Source organism: Phyllobates terribilis, unplaced genomic scaffold, assembly GCF_046119375.1.
Source record: "Phyllobates terribilis strain yellow unplaced genomic scaffold, ASM4611937v1 Scaffold_377__1_contigs__length_1856515, whole genome shotgun sequence".
NCBI lineage: Eukaryota > Metazoa > Chordata > Amphibia > Anura > Dendrobatidae > Phyllobates > Phyllobates terribilis.
Genome location: NW_027363137.1, coordinates 376,385 through 391,436, shown reverse-complemented (window position 1 = coordinate 391,436; position 15,052 = coordinate 376,385). Strand labels below are relative to the sequence as shown.

The following is a 15,052-nucleotide window of genomic DNA, read 5'->3' as shown; positions in this document are numbered from 1 at the left end:
GGGAGCCGTATACCACCTGGTGTATTTGGATCTCTTGTACACTTCACAAGGAATTTCCACTTAGATGTCCATATGTTATATTCGTTTAATATCTTCCCAATACATTTAACACTTTTAAAATAAATTGCTAGAAATGACATTACTTCTGGAGCAGAAACAAAGGGCGAAAATATTTTTACAATAACCAGTCTTACCTCATCCAGGACGTGCTCAACAATTTGTATCCCTTTCAAAACAGGACTATTTTCAACTTTTTTTAACTTTTCTAGTACATCTCTAAAAATACCTTCTCCGGTGAATGTGATGTCATAGTCACCTCTTCTGGGATAATCCTGGATGGAGAGAATTTCATTCCTTTGTACGCCAAGTAGGTTCCTGAGCACGTCCTGGACTACATACCCTAATTTCCTCATATCCGAGCCACCCGCCGTGAAGTGAACTCGGATAGAGTTTTTTAGCCTCGCATAAAGAGGCACGAGGTTAGGGTCAACCTCCATGGAAAAACGCAACAAGGTTGCAAATTGCAGCCGCTTGCAATCTGCGCTCCCAGTGTTCTTGCAGCGAAAAACACCTGGAAGCTGGGGGATCGCAACTCGTTACCCTGGGACTAAGCCCTCTCCCTAATAGCAGCAAGCAGGTTAAGTCCACCAAAGTGGACGATCCTGCCAGGCCAAGGAGAGGGGTACCCGAGTGCCCTTCAACCACAATCTCCTGCAATAAAGCACTTGATCTTAGCCAAAAGGCCGAGAAGCGATAACCAGAATTGGTTTCAAACTACGGAGCCACCCAAGGATCCTGAAAAGTCCATTTGTGGAGATGAGCTCCTGGACTCCCGTTAAGAAGACATGTTGTCAACCTCTAGATCCCTTACATGCCTGCACTTTTCGGCTTGCTGCTGCTGCAATCCACGCGTTTTAGATCTGCATAACTCCACCTCTTTAAACACAGCACCTTCACCCCCTACTGTTCCCACCCGCCTCAACACCGATGGAAGGGAGGAGAACCAATTAAGGCGGGGGGTGGGGTGGAACGAGCAGCTGTCTACCCTTAGCAGGAGGGCTCCTGATTACATACCTCTCCTGCTGCTGCTGCTGCTGGCTGTCCAGCAGCAGACTGAAGGTGGCTGCTGCTGTGCACAGGTATATAAAGGCTCAGAGCCTATTATGACACGCGCAGCCAGCGTTCCATTGCCACATTCCATCTACTGCAGGCAGGATACCTGGCTGGCTGAATGTCGCTGAGAAGCTCACAGAGACCGCCATAAGCAACAGTTTAACAGAATGCCACAGACTAATCAACCAAACTTTTTGGGTTGGGTTCTCTTTTATAGTCTGCAGGCATTAAATGAAAGAAGTCAGTGTTCCAGCAGAAGGAGACAACGTTTCAGAAAAGGCATTGTAGCAAACCAAAAAAGAAATTTTAAGCGCAGCAGAGTAACCAGCGCACATACCTGTTAGCTCAGGTGAGTTTAAAAGGCTGCTGTTGATAACAAGGGCATTTGCTAAATAGATGGTGTGTGTGCAACAATATACTGAAAGGTCAATTATATTGTGCAGCTTATCTCACCACCTGTAGTTATTTAGGTGAAAGCTCCAAAATGCTTGCCTAATATGTCTGTTTATCCAAAAGGAAGTAAAAAGGGAGAGCTAGAAAGATAGCATTGCATCACATTACATGGCAATGCAATGCACAGTTGCTGAAGTTGAACCAAAATGAGCTTGTAATCTGGCTTCTGCAACTTTGAACATGAAAAATCCAATGAGGAGAAGAAAAGCAAAGCCAAAGAGTCCATCCCAAAATCCGACAAACAAGCAAAATGAACAAAAAACATTGAATTCAATTCTTTCTGATTTTAGAAACTGCATTAAAGAAGGGGTGCACCCGTCCTGGAGATACTGCAATACCAGGTCAATGCGTGGAGTGGACAGAGCAAGCTCTTTTTCCATCTCCCTGTTCTAAAAATCCATTTAATATATGGTCCCCAGATAGGGGACGTATCAGATATTAAACTGATAAGAACAGATACTACACTTGATCTTAGCCAAAAGGCCGAGAAGCGATAACCAGAATTGGTTTCAAACTACGGAGCCACCCAAGGATCCTGAAAAGTCCATTTGTGGAGATGAGCTCCTGGACTCCCGTTAAGAAGACATGTTGTCAACCTCTAGATCCCTTACATGCCTGCACTTTTCGGCTTGCTGCTGCTGCAATCCACGCGTTTTAGATCTGCATAACTCCACCTCTTTAAACACAGCACCTTCACCCCCTGCTGTTCCCACCCGCCTCAACACCGTTGGAAGGGAGGAGAACCAATTAAGGCGGGGGGTGGGGTGGAACGAGCAGCTGTCTACCCTTAGCAGGAGGGCTCCTGATTACATACCTCTCCTGCTGCTGCTGCTGCTGGCTGTCCAGCAGCAGACTGAAGGTGGCTGCTGCTGTGCACAGGTATATAAAGGCTCAGAGCCTATTATGACACGCGCAGCCAGCGTTCCATTGCCACATTCCATCTACTGCAGGCAGGATACCTGGCTGGCTGAATGTCGCTGAGAAGCTCACAGAGACCGCCATAAGCAACAGTTTAACAGAATGCCACAGACTAATCAACCAAACTTTTTGGGTTGGGTTCTCTTTTATAGTCTGCAGGCATTAAATGAAAGAAGTCAGTGTTCCAGCAGAAGGAGACAACGTTTCAGAAAAGGCATTGTAGCAAACCAAAAAAGAAATTTTAAGCGCAGCAGAGTAACCAGCGCACATACCTGTTAGCTCAGGTGAGTTTAAAAGGCTGCTGTTGATAACAAGGGCATTTGCTAAATAGATGGTGTGTGTGCAACAATATACTGAAAGGTCAATTATATTGTGCAGCTTATCTCACCACCTGTAGTTAATTAGGTGAAAGCTCCAAAATGCTTGCCTAATATGTCTGTTTATCCAAAAGGAAGTAAAAAGGGAGAGCTAGAAAGATAGCATTGCATCACATTACATGGCAATGCAATGCACAGTTGCTGAAGTTGAACCAAAATGAGCTTGTAATCTGGCTTCTGCAACTTTGAACATGAAAAATCCAATGAGGAGAAGAAAAGCAAAGCCAAAGAGTCCATCCCAAAATCCGACAAACAAGCAAAATGAACAAAAAACATTGAATTCAATTCTTTCTGATTTTAGAAACTGCATTAAAGAAGGGGTGCACCGGTCCTGGAGATACTGCAATACCAGGTCAATGCGTGCAGTGGACAGAGCAAGCTCTTTTTCCATCTCCCTGTTCTAAAAATCCATTTAATATATGGTCCCCAGATAGGGGACGTATCAGATATTAAACTGATAAGAACAGATACTACACTTGATCTTAGCCAAAAGGCCGAGAAGCGATAACCAGAATTGGTTTCAAACTACGGAGCCACCCAAGGATCCTGAAAAGTCCATTTGTGGAGATGAGCTCCTGGACTCCCGTTAAGAAGACATGTTGTCAACCTCTAGATCCCTTACATGCCTGCACTTTTCGGCTTGCTGCTGCTGCAATCCACGCGTTTTAGATCTGCATAACTCCACCTCTTTAAACACAGCACCTTCACCCCCTGCTGTTCCCACCCGCCTCAACACCGTTGGAAGGGAGGAGAACCAATTAAGGCGGGGGGTGGGGTGGAACGAGCAGCTGTCTACCCTTAGCAGGAGGGCTCCTGATTACATACCTCTCCTGCTGCTGCTGCTGCTGGCTGTCCAGCAGCAGACTGAAGGTGGCTGCTGCTGTGCACAGGTATATAAAGGCTCAGAGCCTATTATGACACGCGCAGCCAGCGTTCCATTGCCACATTCCATCTACTGCAGGCAGGATACCTGGCTGGCTGAATGTCGCTGAGAAGCTCACAGAGACCGCCATAAGCAACAGTTTAACAGAATGCCACAGACTAATCAACCAAACTTTTTGGGTTGGGTTCTCTTTTATAGTCTGCAGGCATTAAATGAAAGAAGTCAGTGTTCCAGCAGAAGGAGACAACGTTTCAGAAAAGGCATTGTAGCAAACCAAAAAAGAAATTTTAAGCGCAGCAGAGTAACCAGCGCACATACCTGTTAGCTCAGGTGAGTTTAAAAGGCTGCTGTTGATAACAAGGGCATTTGCTAAATAGATGGTGTGTGTGCAACAATATACTGAAAGGTCAATTATATTGTGCAGCTTATCTCACCACCTGTAGTTATTTAGGTGAAAGCTCCAAAATGCTTGCCTAATATGTCTGTTTATCCAAAAGGAAGTAAAAAGGGAGAGCTAGAAAGATAGCATTGCATCACATTACATGGCAATGCAATGCACAGTTGCTGAAGTTGAACCAAAATGAGCTTGTAATCTGGCTTCTGCAACTTTGAACATGAAAAATCCAATGAGGAGAAGAAAAGCAAAGCCAAAGAGTCCATCCCAAAATCCGACAAACAAGCAAAATGAACAAAAAACATTGAATTCAATTCTTTCTGATTTTAGAAACTGCATTAAAGAAGGGGTGCACCGGTCCTGGAGATACTGCAATACCAGGTCAATGCGTGGTGTGGACAGAGCAAGCTCTTTTTCCATCTCCCTGTTCTAAAAATCCATTTAATATATGGTCCCCAGATAGGGGACGTATCAGATATTAAACTGATAAGAACAGATACTACACTTGATCTTAGCCAAAAGGCCGAGAAGCGATAACCAGAATTGGTTTCAAACTACGGAGCCACCCAAGGATCCTGAAAAGTCCATTTGTGGAGATGAGCTCCTGGACTCCCGTTAAGAAGACATGTTGTCAACCTCTAGATCCCTTACATGCCTGCACTTTTCGGCTTGCTGCTGCTGCAATCCACGCGTTTTAGATCTGCATAACTCCACCTCTTTAAACACAGCACCTTCACCCCCTGCTGTTCCCACCCGCCTCAACACCGTTGGAAGGGAGGAGAACCAATTAAGGCGGGGGGTGGGGTGGAACGAGCAGCTGTCTACCCTTAGCAGGAGGGCTCCTGATTACATACCTCTCCTGCTGCTGCTGCTGCTGGCTGTCCAGCAGCAGACTGAAGGTGGCTGCTGCTGTGCACAGGTATATAAAGGCTCAGAGCCTATTATGACACGCGCAGCCAGCATTCCATTGCCACATTCCATCTACTGCAGGCAGGATACCTGGCTGGCTGAATGTCGCTGAGAAGCTCACAGAGACCGCCATAAGCAACAGTTTAACAGAATGCCACAGACTAATCAACCAAACTTTTTGGGTTGGGTTCTCTTTTATAGTCTGCAGGCATTAAATGAAAGAAGTCAGTGTTCCAGCAGAAGGAGACAACGTTTCAGAAAAGGCATTGTAGCAAACCAAAAAAGAAATTTTAAGCGCAGTAGAGTAACCAGCGCACATACCTGTTAGCTCAGGTGAGTTTAAAAGGCTGCTGTTGATAACAAGGGCATTTGCTAAATAGATGGTGTGTGTGCAACAATATACTGAAAGGTCAATTATATTGTGCAGCTTATCTCACCACCTGTAGTTATTTAGGTGAAAGCTCCAAAATGCTTGCCTAATATGTCTGTTTATCCAAAAGGAAGTAAAAAGGGAGAGCTAGAAAGATAGCATTGCATCACATTACATGGCAATGCAATGCACAGTTGCTGAAGTTGAACCAAAATGAGCTTGTAATCTGGCTTCTGCAACTTTGAACATGAAAAATCCAATGAGGAGAAGAAAAGCAAAGCCAAAGAGTCCATCCCAAAATCCGACAAACAAGCAAAATGAACAAAAAACATTGAATTCAATTCTTTCTGATTTTAGAAACTGCATTAAAGAAGGGGTGCACCGGTCCTGGAGATACTGCAATACCAGGTCAATGCGTGGAGTGGACAGAGCAAGCTCTTTTTCCATCTCCCTGTTCTAAAAATCCATTTAATATATGGTCCCCAGATAGGGGACGTATCAGATATTAAACTGATAAGAACAGATACTACACTTGATCTTAGCCAAAAGGCCGAGAAGCGATAACCAGAATTGGTTTCAAACTACGGAGCCACCCAAGGATCCTGAAAAGTCCATTTGTGGAGATGAGCTCCTGGACTCCCGTTAAGAAGACATGTTGTCAACCTCTAGATCCCTTACATGCCTGCACTTTTCGGCTTGCTGCTGCTGCAATCCACGCGTTTTAGATCTGCATAACTCCACCTCTTTAAACACAGCACCTTCACCCCCTGCTGTTCCCACCCGCCTCAACACCGTTGGAAGGGAGGAGAACCAATTAAGGCGGGGGGTGGGGTGGAACGAGCAGCTGTCTACCCTTAGCAGGAGGGCTCCTGATTACATACCTCTCCTGCTGCTGCTGCTGCTGCTGGCTGTCCAGCAGCAGACTGAAGGTGGCTGCTGCTGTGCACAGGTATATAAAGGCTCAGAGCCTATTATGACACGCGCAGCCAGCGTTCCATTGCCACATTCCATCTACTGCAGGCAGGATACCTGGCTGGCTGAATGTCGCTGAGAAGCTCACAGAGACCGCCATAAGCAACAGTTTAACAGAATGCCACAGACTAATCAACCAAACTTTTTGGGTTGGGTTCTCTTTTATAGTCTGCAGGCATTAAATGAAAGAAGTCAGTGTTCCAGCAGAAGGAGACAACGTTTCAGAAAAGGCATTGTAGCAAACCAAAAAAGAAATTTTAAGCGCAGCAGAGTAACCAGCGCACATACCTGTTAGCTCAGGTGAGTTTAAAAGGCTGCTGTTGATAACAAGGGCATTTGCTAAATAGATGGTGTGTGTGCAACAATATACTGAAAGGTCAATTATATTGTGCAGCTTATCTCACCACCTGTAGTTATTTAGGTGAAAGCTCCAAAATGCTTGCCTAATATGTCTGTTTATCCAAAAGGAAGTAAAAAGGGAGAGCTAGAAAGATAGCATTGCATCACATTACATGGCAATGCAATGCACAGTTGCTGAAGTTGAACCAAAATGAGCTTGTAATCTGGCTTCTGCAACTTTGAACATGAAAAATCCAATGAGGAGAAGAAAAGCAAAGCCAAAGAGTCCATCCCAAAATCCGACAAACAAGCAAAATGAACAAAAAACATTGAATTCAATTCTTTCTGATTTTAGAAACTGCATTAAAGAAGGGGTGCACCGGTCCTGGAGATACTGCAATACCAGGTCAATGCGTGGAGTGGACAGAGCAAGCTCTTTTTCCATCTCCCTGTTCTAAAAATCCATTTAATATATGGTCCCCAGATAGGGGACGTATCAGATATTAAACTGATAAGAACAGATACTACACTTGATCTTAGCCAAAAGGCCGAGAAGCGATAACCAGAATTGGTTTCAAACTACGGAGCCACCCAAGGATCCTGAAAAGTCCATTTGTGGAGATGAGCTCCTGGACTCCCGTTAAGAAGACATGTTGTCAACCTCTAGATCCCTTACATGCCTGCACTTTTCGGCTTGCTGCTGCTGCAATCCACGCGTTTTAGATCTGCATAACTCCACCTCTTTAAACACAGCACCTTCACCCCCTGCTGTTCCCACCCGCCTCAACACCGTTGGAAGGGAGGAGAACCAATTAAGGCGGGGGGTGGGGTGGAACGAGCAGCTGTCTACCCTTAGCAGGAGGGCTCCTGATTACATACCTCTCCTGCTGCTGCTGCTGCTGGCTGTCCAGCAGCAGACTGAAGGTGGCTGCTGCTGTGCACAGGTATATAAAGGCTCAGAGCCTATTATGACACGCGCAGCCAGCGTTCCATTGCCACATTCCATCTACTGCAGGCAGGATACCTGGCTGGCTGAATGTCGCTGAGAAGCTCACAGAGACCGCCATAAGCAACAGTTTAACAGAATGCCACAGACTAATCAACCAAACTTTTTGGGTTGGGTTCTCTTTTATAGTCTGCAGGCATTAAATGAAAGAAGTCAGTGTTCCAGCAGAAGGAGACAACGTTTCAGAAAAGGCATTGTAGCAAACCAAAAAAGAAATTTTAAGCGCAGCAGAGTAACCAGCGCACATACCTGTTAGCTCAGGTGAGTTTAAAAGGCTGCTGTTGATAACAAGGGCATTTGCTAAATAGATGGTGTGTGTGCAACAATATACTGAAAGGTCAATTATATTGTGCAGCTTATCTCACCACCTGTAGTTATTTAGGTGAAAGCTCCAAAATGCTTGCCTAATATGTCTGTTTATCCAAAAGGAAGTAAAAAGGGAGAGCTAGAAAGATAGCATTGCATCAATTACATGGCAATGCAATGCACAGTTGCTGAAGTTGAACCAAAATGAGCTTGTAATCTGGCTTCTGCAACTTTGAACATGAAAAATCCAATGAGGAGAAGAAAAGCAAAGCCAAAGAGTCCATCCCAAAATCCGACAAACAAGCAAAATGAACAAAAAACATTGAATTCAATTCTTTCTGATTTTAGAAACTGCATTAAAGAAGGGGTGCACCGGTCCTGGAGATACTGCAATACCAGGTCAATGCGTGGAGTGGACAGAGCAAGCTCTTTTTCCATCTCCCTGTTCTAAAAATCCATTTAATATATGGTCCCCAGATAGGGGACGTATCAGATATTAAACTGATAAGAACAGATACTACACTTGATCTTAGCCAAAAGGCCGAGAAGCGATAACCAGAATTGGTTTCAAACTACGGAGCCACCCAAGGATCCTGAAAAGTCCATTTGTGGAGATGAGCTCCTGGACTCCCGTTAAGAAGACATGTTGTCAACCTCTAGATCCCTTACATGCCTGCACTTTTCGGCTTGCTGCTGCTGCAATCCACGCGTTTTAGATCTGCATAACTCCACCTCTTTAAACACAGCACCTTCACCCCCTGCTGTTCCCACCCACCTCAACACCGTTGGAAGGGAGGAGAACCAATTAAGGCGGGGGGTGGGGTGGAACGAGCAGCTGTCTACCCTTAGCAGGAGGGCTCCTGATTACATACCTCTCCTACTGCTGCTGCTGCTGGCTGTCCAGCAGCAGACTGAAGGTGGCTGCTGCTGTGCACAGGTATATAAAGGCTCAGAGCCTATTATGACACGCGCAGCCAGCGTTCCATTGCCACATTCCATCTACTGCAGGCAGGATACCTGGCTGGCTGAATGTCGCTGAGAAGCTCACAGAGACCGCCATAAGCAACAGTTTAACAGAATGCCACAGACTAATCAACCAAACTTTTTGGGTTGGGTTCTCTTTTATAGTCTGCAGGCATTAAATGAAAGAAGTCAGTGTTCCAGCAGAAGGAGACAATGTTTCAGAAAAGGCATTGTAGCAAACCAAAAAAGAAATTTTAAGCGCAGCAGAGTAACCAGCGCACATACCTGTTAGCTCAGGTGAGTTTAAAAGGCTGCTGTTGATAACAAGGGCATTTGCTAAATAGATGGTGTGTGTGCAACAATATACTGAAAGGTCAATTATATTGTGCAGCTTATCTCACCACCTGTAGTTATTTAGGTGAAAGCTCCAAAATGCTTGCCTAATATGTCTGTTTATCCAAAAGGAAGTAAAAAGGGAGAGCTAGAAAGATAGCATTGCATCACATTACATGGCAATGCAATGCACAGTTGCTGAAGTTGAACCAAAATGAGCTTGTAATCTGGCTTCTGCAACTTTGAACATGAAAAATCCAATGAGGAGAAGAAAAGCAAAGCCAAAGAGTCCATCCCAAAATCCGACAAACAAGCAAAATGAACAAAAAACATTGAATTCAATTCTTTCTGATTTTAGAAACTGCATTAAAGAAGGGGTGCACCGGTCCTGGAGATACTGCAATACCAGGTCAATGCGTGGAGTGGACAGAGCAAGCTCTTTTTCCATCTCCCTGTTCTAAAAATCCATTTAATATATGGTCCCCAGATAGGGGACGTATCAGATATTAAACTGATAAGAACAGATTTTTTTTGATTGAATATATCTTTTATTAGCACAAAAAATAAGTTAACAGACAGTGTACAGTGCCGCAGCCCAGTACTCACAGAATTCTACATCATATTTACATAGCATGAGGATACGACGCACTAACTAGACACATCACACCCCTATGCTACACAAAACACTCAATCTGAAAGAAAAAGCATGTCAATCAATACAGTACGACGAACCGTGATAAGGGATGGGGATTGGGAAAAAGGGGATGGGGAGGGGAAAATCACAGGCCCGAAGCTTTATTGAAAGACAAGACACATAAGGGGAGAGGGGGAGGAGGGGTTTAGTCCTCATCCTCGTCCTCCGGACCGTCCATGATGGAATAGTCTCTGAGCAGGCTGTGGATCAGCCTGCGGCAGTCCTGGATGGACATCCTCTCCCTCCTCAAGATGAGCCGGTTCCTGGCGACCCAAACGGCATCCTTGAAGCAGTTCATAAGGCGCCAAGCCTCCTGGATGGCTCCGACGGTATGAACCCCAGGGAAGAGTCCGTAAAGCACAGAATGGTGCGATAGGCTCGCCCTGGGGACAGAGTTCCTCAGGTCGTCCTCAAGTGCAGTCAATAGGCGCTGTGCAAATCCGCAGTCCCAAAAAGTGTGCAAAGATGTTTCCTCCACGAAGGGGCACCTTGGGCAGTACCGGGTCTTGCACAGGTTCCGGGCATGCATGAATGACCGGACGGGCAGTCCGCCCTGAATCGCCATCCACGACAAGTCCTTGTGCCCGTTGGTCAGCCTGTCAGACGACACATTTGTCCACACAGTCTCCAGCGTGTCCTGGTGAAGTCCTGTGATGTTCTCCACGTCATCCTTGGCTCTGATTAGCTTGTGGATAGTTTTGGGCTTCCACAAGTCGGGCTTGAGTCCCTCCAGTTGATGCTCCCCCACAAATCGAACGACGTCTCCGTAGAACCATGGCGTCGTCCAGTTGTAGGGGAAGGAGCTGTCCCACTTGTCCCAGCCGAGTCGCCTCCAAAGAGGAAGCAGGAAGAAGCGAGACATGGACCTGCCCGCGGAGCCATTCTTGACTTGCAAAGTCCGGCGGACACAATCACACACAAAAGAGGATCGCAGGAGGGTGGGGATATCTGGAACGCCCTTCCCACCCTTGCGAGGCTCCTTGTACATGACGGCCCGCCTGACTCTGTCCATCTTGGATCCCCAGACAAAGTGAAACACTGTCCTGGTAATGGCCCTGCACACAGTGACGTGTGGGGGCCAGGCCTGCGCCGTGTACTGCAAGACGGGCAGGACCTCATTACGCAGGACGAGTGCCTTACCCTCACAAGTGAGGTGTCTGAGGCTCCAGAGTCCGATCCGTTGCTTCACCTTGGCCAAGCGTTCTTGCCAGGACTTGAGGGCCGCTCCTTCCTTCCCGAACCAGACTCCCAGCACCTTGAGGAAATCCGGTTGAATGTTGAAGGGGAAGGGGGCGGAGGAGGCCGGCTGCCAATCCCCGAAGAGCATGGCTTCCGACTTCCTGCAGTTGACTTTGGCCCCTGAAGCCCGGCTGAACCTCTCACACGTCTGGACGAGGGCGTCGACTGAACCACGATCAGCGCAGAAGACGGTGACGTCGTCCATGTAGAGCGAGCACTTGACCTCGTGTCGTCCCGGACCCGGTGCGGTGATCCCTCTGATCTCTCCATTCTGCCGGATAGCCTCTGCGAAGAGTTCTATAACACAAACAAAAAGAAGAGGTGATAGAGGGCAGCCTTGTCTGACCCCAGAGAGGACAGGGAAGGGGTCAGTCTTCCAGCCGTTCACCAACACCGAGCTGTGGATATCAAAATACATCAGACGGACATACGAACAAAACATGTTACCCAAACCTAACCGGTGCAGAGCTCGGCCCATGAACTCGTGGGAAACCCGGTCGAAGGCCTTCTCCTGATTCAAGGAGACCAGGGCCGCGTGTGCGCGGCGGACCTTGATGTACTCGACCGTGTCCCGCACGAGAGCGAGGCTGTCTGCGATGCGACGTCCAGGGATGCCGCAGGTCTGGTCCGGGTGGATGATCCGTCCGATGACCGTCTTAAGTCGTGTCGCCATCGTCTTGGCCAGGATCTTGTAGTCCACGTTGAGCAGAGTAATGGGACGCCAATTCCTCAGGTCGCACCTCTCTCCCTTCCGCTTGTACAGGATCGTGACCATTCCTTCCCTCAAAGATGGAGGCATTCTACCCTCCACCACCATCTCCTCGTACAGGTCCAACAGGTCCGGACAGATGAGGTCTCCCAGCGCTACATAGAGCTCCGCTGGAAGACCATCACTGCCCGGGGTCCTGCCGGTCCTAAAGGATTTAGCGGCAGAGAGCAATTCGCCCACCATCAGAGGTTTGTCCAAGGCTGCCGTGCCTGCAGGATCAAGATGGTTAGTGATACCTGACAGGAACTTATCAGCAGCGTCAGGGTCAGTAGTCTTGTGGGAGTAGAGTTCGCTGTAGAAGTCGCTGACGACCCTCATCACGTCCTCCTTCCCACGTCGCATGTTTCCGCTCTCGTCTCGCAGCTCGTTCAGGGGCGTGTGACCGGCATGAAGTTTCCTGAAAAAGAATGAGTTACATTTCTCACCCTTCTCCAGATTCTCCACTTTGGAACGGAAGACGATTCGCTTGGACTCCTCCTCAAAGTGCCTTTTCAGGCTCTTCTTGGTCTCCTCCAGCTCCTCCCTCACGTCCCAGCCGCAGTGAAGAAGGTCCTGCAGCGACCGCAGCTCGCGCTGCAGCCCTCTGAAGTCCCTCCTCTTCTCACACGCCTGTTGTCGACCCTTGGCCTGAAAGAAACAGCGAAACTCAAGTTTAACATATTCCCACCAATCAGAGATTGTTTGGAAGCTACCCTTGTAGGACTGCCACATTGCGTAGGCTGCTCTCAGCTCCTCCACGACTTCATCCTGAGCCAGCAGAGCACAATTCAGCTTCCAGGAGCCGGGGCCGGACGGAAAACCGTCGCCGAGGACACCTTGTAAGTGAATGGCTCTGTGGTCGGAGAAGAAGCAGGAGACCATCGAGTGCCTACTCTGCCTGACTGCCCGAGAGGTGAACACAAAGTCAATCCTGGAGCGGAGTGAGCCATCGGGTCGGCTCCACGAATAGTTCGTGGAGCCTCTCCCCATGGAGCCCACCACGTCCTGAAGAGAGGCCTCGGTTACCATCTCGATGAGCAGCTTGGACGTGATGTCCAACTTGGCAGATGTGCCAGAACTACGACCATCCTCCTCGATGGGGCAGTTGAAATCCCCGGCCATCACTAAGGTCCTGGTGGTGGCAAGCTGAAGCCGCAGGGTCTGGAAAAGCTCCAAACGCTCATTCTTCAGTGGGGACGCATACACGTTGATGAACCTGACAGGTTCTCCCGCCCAGTTGCCATCTACAACAAGAGCCCTGCCGCAGATGAGCTCCTGGACGGACTCAAGCGTGAATGCGCCCCCCCTGATCAGAATTGCGACCCCCGCAGACTTGCAGTCACCCCCACCGGACCAGTAGGATGGACCGTGGGACCACTCCCTGGCCAGATGTTTGAAGGACCTAGAGGAGGGAAGGGAACATTCCTGCAACATATAAACATCACACAACTGGAAAGTAAGGAAGGCATAAATAGTCTGACATCTGAACTTGTCCTTGATGCTCCTGACATTAATGGAAAATAAGTTAATATTAGCCATCATGTAGGGAAAAAAGAAAAAGTTAGCGCAGGCAATACACCTTAGTTACCACTCCGGTCGGGTGGTCCCTCGTCGGTGTTGACTGCTGGTGACGGGATCACCAGCAGGCCCTCTTCCTCCATCTGGTAAAGCAGCGCGGCCTCGATCTCGGCGACCACCAGTTCCTCCTCTTCTGGCTCGGCCACCAGGGTCTCAACCATGTGCTCCATCTCTTCTGGCTCAGGGAGGGTATCCTCCTTTTCGCCTACGAAATCCAGAATCTTCTTTTTGGAGGATTCAGTAGCAGGGCTGTCCTCCACCTTCCTCTTTCCCCGGGTTGGAACTGGGGAGACAAGAAGGGGAAAATCCTCCTCGGAATAGATAGCGGCGGGTGGAGGAAAGGTTAATTCCACCGCTACCATGGTCTGGGGAGGGAGAGTGGCTGCCGGGGCAGGGGAAAGGACACCTGCTGAGGAGTAGGGGAAGGAGGAAGAGAAAGTGGAATCCTCAGCAGGGGTGGCCGGGGTGGGGGGGAATTGGACGGGGGTGGCAGGGGGAGGGATCGAGAGAGGGGTGACAGAACTCTTACCCTCCTTTGACTTTTTCTTCTGCTTCGGAGCTGCTGGGACCGTCGCTGGGGCTTTGGCCACCGACTCCTTGACCGCTTTGGCCTTGGTCGTCTCGGCCTTGGCCGCTGGGGCCTTGGTCGTCGCGTCCTTGACCTTCACAGGCCTGGTCGTCGGGGCCTTGTCCTCCGTAGCTGGGGTCGTCGCAACCACCGATGCCCAGGATCTCTCACGCTTGGGGCAATCCTTGTACAGATGAGCCGCCAGCCCACACAGGTTGCAGGATGTCTTCTTCGGGCAGTCCTTCGAGCTGTGTCCCGTCACTCGACAAATCCTGCAGGCATCCTCCTTGCAGTCCTTCATCTCGTGGCCGTTCTTGCCGCATCTCCTGCAGTTCCGCGGCATGTCCGGGTAATAGATGAGGCCGTAGGAGTTGCCCAGGGAGGATGTCGGGGGCAGGTGCCGAAGTCCGTCTGAGTACGCCAGGTCCCTGTGAAGTCTAACGGTCACCGACCACTTACCTGTCCAGAAGCCGAGTCCATTCAGGATGTGAGAGGGTTCCTTCACAACCAAACAGAAGCGTCTCAGGAAGGTACAGATGTCTTGGCCTGGGGTGTGCGGGTTGCGCATGGAGACCGTGATCCTCCTTTCGTCCCTCTGGATAGGGCAGCTACCTGTAAAGGCAGAGAAAGAATTATCCGGTCCTTTTGCGCTTACCATTTCCCAGAACCTCCTGCAGGTGTTCACAGTGGCGAAGGTGACGAAGAAGATCCCCGTCAAGAAGGTCTGGATGCTGAGGGTGTCCGACCTGGAGAAGCCTCGATCCAGCAGCATCTTCTGGCAGAACACGTCCGAGGACATGTCCGGCACCCTCCCATCCACTTCCTTCAGCTTCAGGGCCACCGTCTGCCGCATCCATGGCTCCAGGGCTGGAGCTTCGTGGCGGGGCTT

General features: G+C 48.8%; 7 non-coding genes across 7 annotated transcripts; all 7 read right to left on the bottom strand.

Annotated features, from left to right (window-relative positions):
- Nucleotides 1-1,870: 1,870 nt before the first annotated feature.
- LOC141223723 (U2 spliceosomal RNA) lies at nucleotides 1,871-2,061 on the bottom strand. The gene has a single exon (XR_012291284.1). It is a non-coding gene; the product is annotated as a U2 spliceosomal RNA (small nuclear RNA).
- Nucleotides 2,062-3,176: 1,115 nt separating this feature from the next.
- LOC141223730 (U2 spliceosomal RNA) lies at nucleotides 3,177-3,367 on the bottom strand. Its single transcript, XR_012291290.1, has one exon. It is a non-coding gene; the product is annotated as a U2 spliceosomal RNA (small nuclear RNA).
- Nucleotides 3,368-4,482: 1,115 nt separating this feature from the next.
- On the bottom strand, nucleotides 4,483-4,673 carry LOC141223720 (U2 spliceosomal RNA). Its single transcript, XR_012291281.1, has one exon. It is a non-coding gene; the product is annotated as a U2 spliceosomal RNA (small nuclear RNA).
- Nucleotides 4,674-5,788: 1,115 nt separating this feature from the next.
- On the bottom strand, nucleotides 5,789-5,979 carry LOC141223575 (U2 spliceosomal RNA). The gene has a single exon (XR_012291143.1). It is a non-coding gene; the product is annotated as a U2 spliceosomal RNA (small nuclear RNA).
- Nucleotides 5,980-7,097: 1,118 nt separating this feature from the next.
- LOC141223574 (U2 spliceosomal RNA) lies at nucleotides 7,098-7,288 on the bottom strand. The gene has a single exon (XR_012291142.1). It is a non-coding gene; the product is annotated as a U2 spliceosomal RNA (small nuclear RNA).
- A 1,114-nt stretch (nucleotides 7,289-8,402) lies between these two features.
- LOC141223573 (U2 spliceosomal RNA) lies at nucleotides 8,403-8,593 on the bottom strand. The gene has a single exon (XR_012291141.1). It is a non-coding gene; the product is annotated as a U2 spliceosomal RNA (small nuclear RNA).
- A 1,115-nt stretch (nucleotides 8,594-9,708) lies between these two features.
- LOC141223748 (U2 spliceosomal RNA) lies at nucleotides 9,709-9,903 on the bottom strand. Its single transcript, XR_012291307.1, has one exon. It is a non-coding gene; the product is annotated as a U2 spliceosomal RNA (small nuclear RNA).
- Nucleotides 9,904-15,052: the final 5,149 nt, after the last annotated feature.